The following is a 12,500-nucleotide window of genomic DNA, read 5'->3' as shown; positions in this document are numbered from 1 at the left end:
TTTTTTTTAATACTTAATTTGAAAATTTGTGTTGATTTTTTGGTATCGGGTTGAAATCCCCCTCTATACTTGGCGAAATGTGATACTAAAAAATTTAAAAATAAAATAATAATGATAAAGATAGAGAATGAAAAAATAAGAAAGAGGGGTAGGAGATAGTTGATAGATAGATAGATAAGAGATAGAAGAAGAGAGAGAGAGAGAGAAGAAGAGAGAAGGATGAGAGAGGAGAGGAGAGGAGAGAGAGGGAAAGGAGGAGAGAAAGGAGAGAGAGAGAGGAAAATGAGAGAGAATCGAAGAAGAGGAAGAGGGAAAAGGAGAGAGAGAGAGGATGAGAGAGAGTTTAGTTGAGGGGTTGAGATTGGGGGAAGAGAGAGAGAGAGAGGATGAGAGAGGAAGAGAGGAGGAGGGAGAATTAAAAATGAGAGGAGAGAGATGGAGAGAGGGAAAGGAAGGAGAGAGGAGGATGAGATGAGGTGAGAGGAGAGAGAGAGAGAGAATGATTTTTGAGAGAGGAAGAGAGAGGGTGGGAGAGAGAGAAGAGAATTGGATGATTTAAGATAGAGAGAGAGAGAGAGGAGGGGAGAGAGGAAGGAGAGGATGTCATGGGGGGATAGGAAAAAGGGATTAAAAAAGGGGGTGTTTGAGGGGGGAGGAAATGAGGGGGGGTTGGTTCGGGGCCAGTTTGGGAAAAAAAGTTTTCTAAAAAAAAATTAATTAAAAGGGGTTTAAAAATCTCTTCAAAAGGGTTTAAACTACTTCAATCAAATTTAAAAAATTTAAATTCATTCTTTAATTTATTAATATAATAGGGGGAAAAATCGTGGGGGAAAAAAGGGGGCTAAAATAAGTTAAAAACTTTTTCTTTTTTCAAAAAAAACTTCATTCCCTCTTTCTTTCATTAAAAAAATCCCTTTTTTTATTTTTATCCTCTTTATTGATTTTAATTTATTTTTTTTCTATGTTCGTGAAAGAGAGAAGAGGAGATGGAGGGAGTGAGAGTGAAGTGAAAGAGTGATCGGAGGAGAGAGACGATCGTCGAGAGATGATCGAGAGAGAGTTAAGACTGACTGGAGTCAGGGGGATGCAACTAAGATTGGAGAAGGAAGGCGATGGTGTGGGAAGATTCGGATTCTTGTCCGAGATTCTGGAGTTGGAGACTAGGTCGAGAGTGGGAGGAAGGAGAGATCGTAGAGAGAGAGAGAGGATCAGATAGAAGATAAGATAGATAGAAGAGAGACGAGGGAGAGATTGAGAGTTGGGGATCGTATTTGGGAGATGAGGTGAGGAGAGACGAGGATAAGAGAGAGACTGTCGATTGGCCCTGCGTGAATTCTATGAATGAGCATTAAACAAATGCAAAGGCGGACTATTTTTTATGTTTTGAGTGCGCTCATATTATTGATTGTTGCCGAATGTTGATGTGTATGAATTTTCTGTTGATAGATTTATCTTTTTTCTGTCCGATCTCAGTTTTTGTCTCTATATATGTCCCTTCTCTCTCTCCTCCTCTCTCTCGTATCTCTCTCTCTCTCTCTCTCTCCTCTCTCTCTCTCTCTCCTCTTTCTCTCCTCTCTTTCTCTCTCCCTCTTCCTCTTTCCTCCTCTCCTCTCCTCTCTCTCTCTCTCTCTCTATCTTCTCTCTCTCTATATCTCTATATTATATATTATATATATATTTATATTTAATATATAGTATTATATATCTATATATTATATGTTAATCTTTCTTGTCTCTGACTCAGTTTGCTCTCTAATTATGTTGTTTCTATCTCTCTCTCTCTCTCTTTCTTTTTCTTTCTCCTCTCCTCCTCATCTCTCTCCTCTTTCTCTCTCTCTCTCTATCCCATCCATCCCCTCTTCTTCTTTATCTTCTCTCTTCTCTCTCCCACTCTCTCTCTCTCTCTCTCTTCTATCTCTCCTCTCTCTCTTTCTCTCTCTCTCATCTCTCTTTCTCTCTCTCTCTTTCTTCATCTCTCTTCTACTCTCTCTTCTCTCTCTTCTCTCTCTCTCCCCATAGATAGTATTATATATATATATATATTATCTTATATTAGATTATATATATATATTTCCACCATTCCCTTCCTTTCCCCCCCCCCTCCCCACCCCCCCTTCCCTTCGCCCTCACCCCCCGCCACCTCTACTCCCTCCTGCACCAAACAGAAAAGTACGAACTGCACCAATCTCGAAAAAAGAGAGATAAAAAAAAATGAAAAGAAAAAAAAGGAAAACAAAAAAAAGAAAAGAAGGGAAAAAAAAAGATTCTTTGCCGATTATAAATAGCCATGGGCATCGAAATTCACTCTGGTCTCTTTTACGCAGAGTATATGTAGGCAGCGAAGAAGTTGCAAGTGCCGCGAAAAAATTAGGTTGTTAGGGGGATTGAGCGAGCGATGAAAAGAGAGAGAAGGGGGTGGGGGGAGGAAGGGCCAGCAGAGAGGAGGGAGGGAGAGACTCAGAGTGATGGGAGAAAAGAGATGAGGAGAGATGAGAGACGAGGATCTTGGGAAGAGAGAGAGAGAGAGAGGGAGAGAGAACTGAGAGAGAGGGATGAGGGGGAGGATGATGAGTTTTCAGGACGGAGAGAGAGACGGAGTGCGTCAGAGATGATGAGAGAGAAGATAACGAGTAGCCTGGACGGAGAGAGAGAGAGAGAGAGAGATGGGGAAAGGCTGAGAGAGACGTGGGATGGGATGTACCATGCCTTGTGAGGTGTTTAAGACGAGTGAGGCGATGGTGGTGGAGAGCGTAGGAGAGAGAGAGAGAGAAGAGGAGATTTAGGAATGAGGAGAGGGGAAAGATGGGTGATGATGAGTATGTGAGAGAGGTGAGAGCTCGATTGATGGATGTGGGGATTGAGGAGATGAGGGGAGAGAGAGAGAGAGCTTAGAGAGTCTAGGGAGCGTTTCTGATAGACGTTGAGAGTGGAGCGGGAGATGAGCTATTAAAGCCCTTGTTTCAGAGATCGAGTTAGAGGATGAATGTGGGTTGAAGACGGAGAGAGATGAGATGAGAATTTTGAGGGAGAGAGAGAAAGATGTGAGAGTGAGAGAACGATATAGATAGACTTAGAGAGAGAGAGATGGGTGGAGAGTGATTGAGAGAGAGAATGATTGATGTGAGATGTGAGAGATAGAGAAAGAGAGACGAGAGGAGAGAGGATGTGAGAGATTGTGGAGAGGATGTGAGAGAACGAATGGAGGGGTGGGTGAGAGATGGGAGGATGAGTTGACCGGATTGAGGGAGCTTCTGAGAGAGAGTCGAGGGAAATGAGACGTGAGAGAGAAAGAGAGAGATGTTGAGAGGGTTCGTGAGGTTCTTGCTTGACATTTTGGATGGGGGGAGAGAGAAGTGAGTAGAAAGTGTGACGTGAGGAGTGGAGTGGAGAGGTGAGAGAGGAGAGGTGGCGGAGAGATGAGTAGAGAGGAGTGTCAGGAGATTGAGTGTGTGGGGGAGCCGATCGAGAACTTCGTAATTTTTAGTGGAGAGTGAGAGAGGAGAGAGAGAGAGAAGAACAGGAGGATGATGACGCGAGACCGGAGACTGGAGGAGAGTTGAGATGAGAGAGAATGTGTGAGTGATAGAGAGAGTGAGAGAGGGGGGGGGCGGAGGAGAGAGGGGGAGAGATGCGTGAAGGATGAGAGAGAGAGGGAATTGAGAGGAGACATCAGAGGAGAGAGACAGAAGGGAGGGGGGGGGGGGAAATGCGGTGCATTCCAAAACCCGCCTCCGTTTTTTTTGGTGGATTTTCTTCATTTTTTTTAATCTTTAAATTCTTTTTGGTTGTGTTTTTTTTGTTTTTTAAGAAAATGAGGGGGTCGAGGGGGGCGAATAGGGGTACTGGGCGAAGGGGTTGTTTCTTTGTGATCTGAAGAATAAGTGTTATATTATGAAATAGTAAAATAGTGAAAATTTCTAGATGTTTCGTTTTGAGAGTTTTTTTTTTTTTTTGTCGTCTAGAATGTTTACGTGGTCATTCCATGTACAATTTATCAGCATTGATTCAGAAGGTTACTAAATATAAGAATTACGTGTGTGTGTATGTGTGCATGTAGTGAGTGATTGTTTTTGTGTTGTTGTGTGTGTGTGTGTGTGTGTGTGTGTGTTGTGTGGTATATTTGTTGTATTATGTGTTCTGTGTGGTGTGTGGTATTTCTGTGATCCTGTGTTTTTTGTTCATCAGTGTGTGTGCAGTGCGCAGCGCGTCGTGTATATGAGTGCCTTTGGTTACCATGGACGACCAATCGTGAATGAAACATCCTTTAAAATAATAATAACAATAATGATAACAATAATAACAACAATACGAAAGATAACAAAACTCGCAAAAGCTCCCTAAATAACAAAGGGTTTGCTGTTACACTCTCCTGTTATTTCAAGCGTCTATTGTTCCGCCGGGCAGTCATCATCTATAAGCGAAGAGCCTTAGAGAATTACGCTAGGCGATCCCGGGGCACAAACACGTTAAAAGCACGGTAAAAGAGGTTTGAATTCGACGCCAGGTTGTTTTAAGGCTTAAGCTCTTTCGATAGCGTTCATTAGGGATGGTTGGGGTGGGGGGGGATGGTGGTGGGGGTATGTGGTGGGGGTTGGTTGGCGCTGTGGGTGGTGTTTATGGTGAGGGGGCGATGGTGGTGCTTGAGGTGAGGAGGTAGGGCGGAGTAAGGGTTAGTGGTGTTGTAGTTGAAATAATGATTATTATGATAGTTGAGGTTGTGGTTGTGGTTCCCCCTGCTATTGCTACTACTATTTACAGGTCGTATTAGTAGTTAGTAGTGTGCTATGGTATAATTTATATACTAAAGATCCTCTTGTATGATATTATACCTATTTATATATTTTTTTATAATTTTACACTCACACACCACACACAGACACTTCGCGCACCACAAACAACTACTCACACACACACACACACACACACACACACAACATACACACACACACACACACACACCACACACACACACACACACACACACATTACACACACACACACACACACACCACACACACACACGACACACTACACATATATAATATATATATATATATATATATATTTATATATATATATATATAATATATATATGTGTTAGAGTGTGCGTGGTGTATGTGTGTTTATATATATGTAATATAGTAATTATATATATATATATATTCTATATATATATTATATATATATATATATTTATATACTATATATATATTATATTATATATATATATATATATATATACCAATATATATATTATATTATATATAATATATATATATATATATCTATAATACATATAGGTGTGTGTGTGTGTGTGTGTATACATTACATATATATATATATATATACTATTAATATATATATAATTATATATATATATATATTATATATATATTATACATATATATATTTATATATATTTATATTATATATATATATATATTATATATACATATATGTGTGATTGTGTGTGTTTTTGTGTGTATACATACATAATATATATGAAATTTATATATATTCTATTATATAAATATATATATATAAACCACATACTAAAGTGTACATAATGATATATATCTATATATATATATATATTATCTATTATATATAAATATATATTATATACACATAAGTGTGTGTTATATATATATATATAGTATATACTTTTATATATATATATTATATATATATAATATAATATATATATTATATATTATATATAAATATATATATTATATATATATATATATTTATATATATAATATTCATATATATATATATATGATATATTATACACCTATATATGTTGTGTGTGTGTGTCGTTTATATATATTATATATATATTTATATATATATATATGTATGTATATTTTAATATATATATATTATTATATATATATATATATGTTTTTTTATATTTTATATATATATTATAATATTATATATATATATTATATATATATGTATTATATATACATTATATTTTTATATATATATTTATATATATATATATATATATATTGTTATATATACATATCAAATATACATCTATATAATATAGTATATTACTTAATATATATTATATAATTATAAATTCTATATGTGTCATCTTATGGACACACACACACAAACACACACACATACATAAACACACACATAATCAACACGTACCAGTAAACAGCCAAAGCGGATAGAATTCCCTCGAAGTCTCCTCTGTCAGTTCTGCTTCTCAGATTCAGCCAATTTACAGCAAAAGCTCCTGCTTTAGTAAAAAGGATTAGTCCATATTCCAACCGGCTGACGAACACTTCACTTCCGCCGTCAGCTGGATGGAGCCGACTCCTGGGGCTGGAAGGCTGACGTCAGTTTCTCAAGCAAAGAAATACGTTAGAGGTTATATATATATATTATATATATATATATTTAATATATATATATTATATATATGTATATTTATATATTATATATGTATATTTATATTTATATATATATATACATATTATATATATTTATTTGTAAATATATTTTATATAAAGTATAATATTATATTATTATATATTATATATTATATATATATTTGTGTATATATATATTTATATATTTATTATATATATATTTATATGTATGTGTTTTAGTACTATATATATATTATATATATTTATATATTTATATATATTAGATGTTTATTTTTATATATATATATATGTTTATAATATATATATATATTATATATATATATGTTTATAGATATACATATATAGTTATATTGTAAATATATGTTAATAAAAAATTATATATATTTAATATATATATATATATATTATATTATATATATATATGTGTGTATTTTATATATATATATATATATATTATTTATATTATTAATACTATACTATTTATTATGTATGTGTTTATATTATTATATATATATATATATTATATATATATTATATTTTATATATATATTTATATGTGGTAGATGTTATGTATATACACATAATATGGAATGAATGTAATGTATACATTTTGATTAGAGATTAGTAGCTAGATAATAAATAGATATAGATAGATAAGATAGGTTTTTAGATATAGATATGGATTAGATGATCATAGATCTTGGATAGGATACATACATTATAAATATTTATTACTTATATTTTTTTATATATTGTTAGACAGAAAAATCAGAATGACACACAGACAGGCATAAAACGAAGGGAAAAAAAAAAAGGAAAAAAAAAAAAGGGAAAAATAACTTGAAAAAAATAACTTTTGTGTGTGTGTGTTTTTCTTAAAATGGAAATCCTTTGCTGAGGTTAAACTACTTTAAACAATAAATATAAAAAATCATATTTTTTTTTTTACTAAAATTTATATTCATGTTATGATTAACCTTTCTCAGTGGATGCTGATAAAAGATTAGCTGATAATTAAGGAGATAGGAGGAAAAGAAAAGGGAGGGAAAATGTAAAAGGGAAGTTTTGTAAGGGAAAAAGGGAAAATGAAATACGAAAGATACGGAGAGAGAGAGGAAGAGAGATAAAAAAACAAAACAAAGGTATAGGAGAGGGGAAAGAAAAAAAAGGGAGAAAAGGGAAAAGAGGCAAAAAACGAAAGAGAAAGGGGGGAAAGGAAAAAAGTGGAATTTGAGAAAAAAAATAAGAACGCATTTGAAGCAAGGCAGAGATACACAAAACACGAAGAGGGAAGAAGAAAAAATGAAGAGAGAGCAATTAAGACATAAAGAATACCAAAGCAAAAGGGAAAAGCAAAGAAAGGGGGTGATAAAAGGTTGGGCAAAAGGAAAATTCAAGAGGGCCCAGGAGGACAACTGACGGGGAAAATTGGGAAGTCGAAGATAAAGAATGAGAAGCGCAAAAACATGATAAAATTTAGGGGAAGGGAAAGGGGGGAAAAAAAGAGAGTCGGAAGATAGAAAGTGGTGGGGGGAGGATAATGTAACGAGAAAGAGACGAGGGGGAAAATTATGGGGGGAGGGGAAAGGGGGACATTTCCCTCTATCTTTCTTTTCTCTCTCTATTCTCTCTCTTCTCTATCTATTATCTTTTTTTTGTTTCGGTCTTCGGTTTGGGTTTTGTATGTTTGTTGTCTGTCTGTCTGTCTCTTTTTCTCTTTTTTTTTCTTCTCTCTAGTTACCCCCCTACCTATATTTTATTTTTTATTTTGTGTTTTTTTTTTTTGTTTTTTTTGTGTGTTTTTTGTGTTTTGTAAATGGCGTTTGGCCCAGTGGTTAGAGCATGGACTCCGCCCCTGTTAGTACGGTTAATTTCCCCCGTGCGGCTGGTCGAAAAAAAGGCCTCCGCTTTTATGCGGTGAGCTCGGAAAACGACATTTGTTTGAGAATTTGAAACAGGTTTTTTGTAGGGAAAGTCGCCGTCGTGGATCCCCAACAGGTTTAAAAGGGGGATTTCCAAAAAAATTTTAGTAGGGAAAATTTATGAGGGGCTATGTTGTGTGTAATGCATGGTTTTTGAAAAAAAAAAAAAAAAAAAAAAAAAGTATACTATCCCTCCCCGTGTCCTCTCTCTTGAGGCCTTCCCCGTCGCTTCGGTCCCTGATGCCCTCGCGGTGTCTGGCGGTTGGAAGCAACTGCGGGAAACAACGCCAAGCAACTGATTTCATCTTCCTTTCCCTGTCTCTTTCTGTCTCTGTTTCCGTGTGTATGTCTGTTGGGCTGGTTATGCGTCTGTTTGTTTTATTTGTTTCGCTCTCTTTGTTTGTCTCTTGGTATCTCTCTCTCTCTCTCTATCTATCTATCTATCTATCTTTCTCTCTGTCTCATCCTCTCTCTCTCTCTCTCTCTATCTATCTTTCTATCATCTTTCTTTCTCTCCGTCTCTCTCTCTCTCTCTCTCTCTCTCTCTCTCTCTCTCTCTCTCTCTCTTCTCTCTCTCTTCTCTCCTCTCTCTCTCTCTCTCTCTTTTTCTCTCTCCCCCTCTTCCGTCCTCATCCTCTTCTCTCTCTCTCTCTCTTCTCTCTCTACTCTCTTCTCTCTCTTCTCTCTCTTCTCTCTCTCTTTCTCTCTACCCTTCTCCGTTCCCTCGCATCTCTCTCTCTCTCTCTCTCTCTCGCTCTCTCTCTCTCTCTCTCTCTCTCTCTCTCTCTCTCTCTCTCTCTCTCTCTCCTCTCTCTCTCTCTCTCTTTCTCATGCGTTGTGGTTTTGTCATATGCGCGTCTTTCTGTGTGTATGTGTGTGTAGGGGGGGGGGGTGATAGTCTATGTATATATATGTGTTAGTGTGTGTTCCTGTGTGTTCTGTGTGTGTCTGTTACTGTGTGTGTTTTTGTGTGTGTGTTACTGTGTGTTTCTGTGTGTGTCTGTTACTATGTGTGTTTTTGTGTGTGTGTGTTTTTGTGTGTCTGTTATAGTGTATGTATAAATGTGTGTATGTGTGTGTGATAGTGTATGTATAAATGTGTGTATGTGTGTGTGATAGTGTATGTATAAATATGTGTGTGTTGTGGGTGATAGTGTATGTATATATGTGTGTGTGTGTGGGTGGAATAGTGTATGTATAAATGTGTGTGTGTGGGTGATAGTGTATGTATAAATGTGTATGTGTGTGTGATAGTGTATGTATAAATGTGTATGTGTGTGTGATAGTGTATGTATAAATGTGTATGTGTGTTGATTATGTCGTATGTATAAAAATGTGTTAGTGTGTGGATAGTGTAAGTATAAATGTAGTGTGTGTGTGTGAGAGTGTATGTATAAATGTGTATGTGTGTTTTTTAGGGTATGTATAATTGTGTATGTGTGTGTTGATAGTGGATGTATTAAAATGGTGTGTGTGTGTGTGTGATAGTGTATGTATAAATATGTGTGTGTGTGTGTTAGTGTATGTATAAATGTGTATGTGTGTGTGATAGTGTATGTATAAATGTGTGTGTGTGTGTGATAGTGTATGTTATATGTGTGTGTGTGTGTGTGATAGTGTATGTATAAATGTGTGTGTGTGTGTGTGATAGTGTATGTATAAATGTATGTGTATGTGTGTGTGTATAATTCTTATGTCTCTTTCCTTTCTCCCAGAAAAAAAAAAAAAAAAAAAAAAAAAAAATCACTCGACTGGCGAAACACATCTTAATGCTATAAAAGGAGCAAAGTCCATTTCCATTCGTCTAGCAGGTTGCACATAGCGACCGAATGTGAGAGGCCGAATTTGTTGTAGAGAGAGGTGGGAGGAGGAGGAGTGGACGAAGGGGGGAGAGGGGGAGATCGAGCGGGAAGAGGCGAGAGCGACGAGAGTGAGAGAGAGAGAGCGTGACGTTGAGAGTAGAGAGAGAGTAAGTGAGATAGAATTAGAGAGATGTACCTCGATTGTGAGACTGAGATTGAGAGATGAGTGGGGGGGGAGATGAGAGAGAGAGAGAGAGAGATGTCGAGAGAGAGAGATGAGTGTGATGTCTGAGAGTAGGAATGAAGTGTGAGAGAGAGGAGAGAGTGTGGGTGGGAGAGAGTATGTGAGCGAGAGAGAGAGAGCCGAGTGAGGAGGTGGGAGAGTAAGAGAGAAGAGATGAAAGAGAAAAGAGGGACAGCAGAAAGGTCGAAGGAAGGGTTGGTAGAAAAGATTGAGGTGTTGGTGGAGGTAGAACTTGTGTAAAAACAATACCTAGAACGGACTGATACTAGTAATCAGAGACAGAAACTACAACAACAACATCAAAATTTTACATCATCATTAATTTTGGTGTTTGGTTTACCAGTATCTATACTATTGGGCGCGTAAGTACGTAGTCCGGAGCTGTAAGCGTCGGGGTTGTAGAGGGGGGGTGGGGGTGGGTGTGGGTGTTGGGTGGGGTGTTTAGTCGTGGTGATGGTGTGAGGTGTGTGTGTGTGGGTGTTGTGTGTGTGTTGTGTGAGTGTGTGGATGGGTGGGTTGTTGGTGGTTTGGGTGTGGTGGAGTGTTTGGGTTGGGGGTTTGGTGGGGTTGGTCGAAGGTGTGTGTGTGTGTGTATGTGTGTGGGATCGGTGTTTGGGGTGGGTGGTTTGTGTGTTGTGAGCTTGTATTTGAGAGTGAATTGGCAGTGTATGGGGGTAATTTTAGGTTTTTTTTTTTTTGTATATGGGGGTGTGGATAGGGTAGGTAGTATGGTTGTATGGTAGGCGGAAGGGGGAGCGGGAAGCAGGTGAAGTAGGCAGGGAAGAGTAAGAAAAGGTACGAAGCAGATGGAGACGATGCACGTGAAGAAGAAGGATATGGGAGAAGGGAGGCACGGGCGGAGGCGGCGACGAGCGAGCGAGGGTGTGGCAGCCGAGGCGGCGTAAGAGGAGGACAGAAGAGGGAGGAGTAGGTGAAGAAGAATTCGGAAGGTGGGGAAATAGGGAGACATAGGAGGGTGAATAGAAGAAGAAGAAGAGGGAGCAATGTGGAAGAGAGGTCGCCGAGACGCAGCCGGCCGCAGCAAACTGAGACGAGCGGGTGGAGGCCAGGAAGAAAAAGAAAGAATGTACAATGTAGAGGAAGAAGGAAAAGCGAAAACGCCACAGAACCAACCAGCGAGAAACCTCTAGGTGGAAGAAAACGAAGGCAACGGAGGAAGAGAGGTGGAGGGAAAGGGGAAAAAGATAAGGGTAGGGAGAAGAAGAAGAAGGGGGAGAGAAGAAGAAGAAGAGACACCAAGGAGGTGGCGGCGGACGAGAAGCCGCCGCCAAGGGAGGGTGGGCGAGGCACGCCGACGGCAGAAGCAGTCGAGGAAAGAGAAGCGAAGAAGAAGTAGTGAAAGAAGAAGGGAAGAAGGAAGTAGTGCGGAAAGAAGCAAGGGAAGACGAAGAGGCCAGAAGAAGGAAGGAAGTAAGAGGGAAATAAGAGGAAGACGAAGGCAGGAAGCGACAGGAGAAGGAAGAAGGCAAGAAGAAGGAGCAGCAGAGGAACGCAGGAATGAAGAGCCGAGGCAAGCAGAAGGAGAGACGTCGGCCCACCGCATTCCGCCGCCGCCTTCCCGCTACTGCTTCCTTCCTCGGTACCCGCATCCTGCCTCCTCCTCGGACCGACTCCGGCCGCAGTCAGAACTCTTCCCTCTCCTTCCTCCTTCCTCTTCCCTCCTCACTTCCTCCCATCTTACTTTCCCTCTTCCTTCCTCCTTCTCTTCTCCTCCGTTCCTTTCTTCCTTCTCCTCCCCTTCCCTGTTTCCTCTTCCCTCCTCCTCCTCCCTTTCCCTGATTTCTCTTCCCACCATCCTTCCTCCTCCTCTTCCCTCCTCCTTCCTCCTCCTCTTCCCTCCTCCTTCCTCCTCCTCTTCCCTCCTCCTTCCTCCTCCTCTTCCCTCCTCCTTCCTCCTCCTCTTCCCTCCTCCTTCCTCCTCCTCTTCCCTCCTCCTTCCTCCTCCTCTTCCCTCCTCCTTCCTCCCCCTCTTCCCTCTTCCTTCCTCCTTCTCTTTCCTCCTCCTTCCTTTCTTCCTTCTCCTCCCCTTCCCTGATTCCTCTTCCCTCCTCCTCCTCCCTTTCCCTGATTTCTCTTCCCACCTCCTTCCTCCTCC

This window comes from Penaeus chinensis, chromosome 3 (assembly GCF_019202785.1).
Source record: "Penaeus chinensis breed Huanghai No. 1 chromosome 3, ASM1920278v2, whole genome shotgun sequence".
In the NCBI taxonomy this organism is placed as follows: domain Eukaryota; kingdom Metazoa; phylum Arthropoda; class Malacostraca; order Decapoda; family Penaeidae; genus Penaeus; species Penaeus chinensis.
Note: the sequence above shows the minus strand (reverse complement) of the source record.